This window comes from Arachis ipaensis, chromosome B9, assembly GCF_059453495.1.
Source record: "Arachis ipaensis isolate K30076 ecotype BB chromosome B9, ASM5945349v1, whole genome shotgun sequence".
NCBI lineage: Eukaryota > Viridiplantae > Streptophyta > Magnoliopsida > Fabales > Fabaceae > Arachis > Arachis ipaensis.
Window position 1 is genome coordinate 83,770,405 of NC_142444.1, and position 3,914 is coordinate 83,774,318.

General features: G+C 41.2%; 1 pseudogene; it reads right to left on the reverse strand.

Annotated features, from left to right (window-relative positions):
- Positions 1 to 1,926: 1,926 nt before the first annotated feature.
- LOC148545259 (uncharacterized) lies at positions 1,927 to 3,432 on the reverse strand (annotated as a pseudogene).
- Positions 3,433 to 3,914: the final 482 nt, after the last annotated feature.

Below are 3,914 nucleotides of genomic sequence, written 5' to 3' on the forward strand. Positions count from 1 at the left end.
TTAGGATGTGAATTTGCATGAGAATGAGAGTTTGATTAAGCCCATGTCTTCTCTTGTAGTGGGGTTTATAACTGCAATCCTGAACAGTTTTGGCATCTCACTTTATCCTTTGAAGTTCAGAATGATTGGCATCCATAGGAACTCAGAATTCAGATAGTGTTATTGATTCTCCTAGTTCAGTATGTTGATTCTTGAACATAGCTACTTTATGAGTCTTGGCTGTGACCCTAAGCATTTTGTTTTCCAGTATTACCACCGGATACATAAATGCCACAGACACATAACTGAGTGAACCTTTTCAGATTGTGACTCAGCTTTGCTAGAGTCCCCAGTTAGAGGTGCCCAGAGTTCTTAAGCACACTCTTTTTGCTTTGGACCACGACTTTAACCGCTCAGTCTCAAGCTTTTCACTTGACACCTTCACGCCACAAGCACATGGTTAGGGACAGCTTGATTTAGCCGCTTAGGCCAAGATTTTATTCCTTAGGGCCCTCCTATCCATTAATGCTCAAAGTCTTGGATCCTTTTTACCCTTTGCCTTTTAGTTTAAAGGGCTATTGGCTTTTTCTGCTTGCTTTTTCTTTTTCTCATTTTTGTAATATTTTTGCCAAAGTTTTTTTTTTTCGCAAGCTTTGTGTTTTTCACTGCTTTTTCTTGCTTCGAGAATAAATTTTATGATTTTTCAGATTATCAATAACATTTCTCTTTGTCATTATTCTTTCAAGAGCCAACAATTTTAACATTCATAAACTTCACTATCAACAAATATGCACTGTTCATGTCATGCATTCAGAATCACAGAAAATACCACCACATTTAAGTAAATAAGACTATTATTCAATATAGACCCACTTTCTCATGCAATATATCACTCCTATATTTTTTTTATTTAAGCTCAGTGAGTAATACATGAGACATCTTTTCAGAATTAAAGCAAGAGAAAAACTAAACTAGTCCTAGGATTCTAACTAATAAAGGATCATGCAACAAACAAAGCAAAATAACAGGAAACCGGAACATAACATAGAAAAAGAGGGGAGGAATAAAAAAAGAAAGGAACTCAACCACCTTAATTATCCTAGCGGTCGCTTTATTCTTCAGGTTGTGCTCCTTTGCGAAGATGATTCACCTCCCTTTTGTACTAGAAAACCTATAAGCACAGCGTCAACACCAAACATAAAGGTTTGCTTGTCCTCAAGCAAATAAGAACTGAAAATAGAAGAGACAAATATTAAAATGAAAGAAAAAATAAAATGATAAGAAAATAAGAGAGAATTAGGATTGGGAGAGAGAGAGAAAGAAAACTGGGTGGCGCAAGTGACGCGATCGCGTGCTACGTCGCGCATTCTTCATAATGACGCGATAGCGTCAGGCACGCGTTCGCGTGGATGGCCATATATGCAACTGACGCGAACGCGTCAGTCACGCGTCCACGTGACCAAATTTGTGCTTTTAGCACACTTCTTGCCCCAAGCTGGCACAACTCTCTGCCCAAACGCTCTTTTACGTCGAATTTGCAAGTCACGCGATCGCGTCGGTGACGCGATTGTGTGAATGACGAAAATCACAAACGACGTGAACGCTTGAGGTACGCGATCGCGTGGGATCGTTTGTGCGAAAGGCTCCATTCTGGCGCCACTCCCATGCAACTCTCTGTAACTTTTTATTTTTTCTTGCACCCCTAGATGACGCGTTCGCGTCAGCGACGCTGGCGCGTCGGGTGCTTTTTTTTTTTTTTAAATTATAGCTTGAGGAATTCGGTTCCTGGAAAAACAAAGCTGCATGATCATAAAATTAGTAAGAACTCAAAAAAAAAAAAAAAAACTAAGAAAACTACTACTACGAAAAATAGCTAAGGATACGAATTTATCGGGTTACCTCCCGACAAGCGCTTCTTTATCGTCACTAGCTTGACGGTCAGCTCCTCTAAGGAGGAGGATCATAGGGGCTCAGCTCTTCACCCCTTACTTTGAACTTCTTTCCTGTGTCTCCATAATGTAGCTCAATATGCTCCAGAGAGAGGATTCTGATTACTGTATAAACCCATGCTGGATTGCTGGTCAACACCACCTTCATTCCTGGGGAGAAACCTTCAGTGGGGATCTTTTTGTTTCTCCATCCTCTGGGTATTTTTTTCTTTTTGGGGACCTCCTCTTTGGTGGATGATGCAGTTTCAACACCAAACTTAGATTTGATGTCAGGCGGAATTTTATCGGTTGTCACCACAGGAGGTTTGAGTTGCAAATTCTGCTGTGCATCATCAGGGGGTTCTTGAAGGTTTGGATCAATAAGCTCAGCCTGCATGCACCTCTCTTCTTCACCTATTTAATGTACATCTTTGAAGACATGAAAGACCAGTTGCTCATTATGCACTCTAAGCACTAATTCACCCACTTCTACATCAATCAGAGCTCTTCCAGTGGCTAAGAATGGTCTTCCTAGAATTATAGAGGCATTCTCATCCTCCCCTGTATCAAGAATCACAAAATTTGCTGGGTGGAAGAACTTGCCCACTTTGACCAAGATATTCTCCACTAATCCGTATGCCGGCTTCATAGATTTGTCCGCCATCTGTAATGCTATCTTTGTGGGTTGTGCCTCTTAGATCTGCAGCTTCTTCATCACAGACAAGGGCATTAAATTGATGCTTGCTCCCAGATCACATAAAGCTTTCTCAAAGGTTGTGCTCCCAATAGTGCATGGAATTTGAAAGCTCCCTGGATCTGGCATCTTTCTTGGCAAGTTATTCTGAATTACAGCACTACATTCCTTAGTCAGGACTACTGTTTCATCTCCCTTTAAACGCTTTTTCTTTGACAACAACTCCTTCATGAAATTGACATAGATAGGCATTTGCTCCAAAACCTCAGCAAAAGGAATATTGATTTGTAACTTTCTAAAGATTTCCAAGAACTTAGAGAACTGTTTATCCTTGGTCTCCTTTTGAAGTCTCTGAGGATATGGCATTTTAGGCTTGTATTCAGGAGCCTTTGGCAAAGTAGGATAAGTGTCAAGAGAGTCTGGGAATGGGTTGTCCGCACGCTTTGGAGGGGCGTGTTCTACTTCTTCCTTCTTCTCCTCTGGAGCTTCCTTTTCAACTAGCTCTTCATTGGCCTTGGTCTCAGAGCCAGCTACTTTACCACTTCTTAATTGAATACCCTTGCAATATTCTCCTGGGTTCACCACTGTATCACCTTGAACTGTACTTGCAGACCTCTCAAGTATTTGCTTGCTCAGTTGGCCCACTAGCACCTCTAAGTTTCTAATGGAGGCCTTGGTTTCCTGCATAAATTGTGCTTCCGCACTTGCCACTTGTTCACTTATTATGGTGATAGCCTTGCATTCCTCTCTTGGATTTGGAATTGTGTTACCAGGAAGGCTATTAGTGGTCCTCTGATCAATTTCATTGACCTTTGTGGCTAATTGACCCATTTGAATTTCCAGGTTCTTGATGGATGCTCTGGTTTCCTGTCTAAAACCTATCAATATTGCTTCCAAATCATTGTTCTGCTGGAAACCACCTTGAGAACTATTGTTGAAGTTCTGAGGTCTCTGAGGTTGGTCCCTCCACCCAAAGTTTGGGTGGTTTCTCCATCCCGGGTTGTATGTCTTAGAATATGGATCATTGTTGGGATTCCTAGGACCACTCCCCATGTAATTCACCTGTTCATAAGAAGGTCGAGCATAATCATAATTATCATTTTGCATAAAGTTACCTGTCATGTCATAAGAGGTCTCTTGGAGTGGATTTTGAGTGTTGATAGCTGAGACTTGCATGCCACTCATCTGTTGAGTAAGTAGATTTATCTGCTGAGACATAAGCTTGTTCTGAGCAAGAAGAGCATTAATAGCTTCTACTTCCAACACGCCTCTCTTCTGAGAGGTCTCAGAGTTCACAGGATTCCTGTTAGATG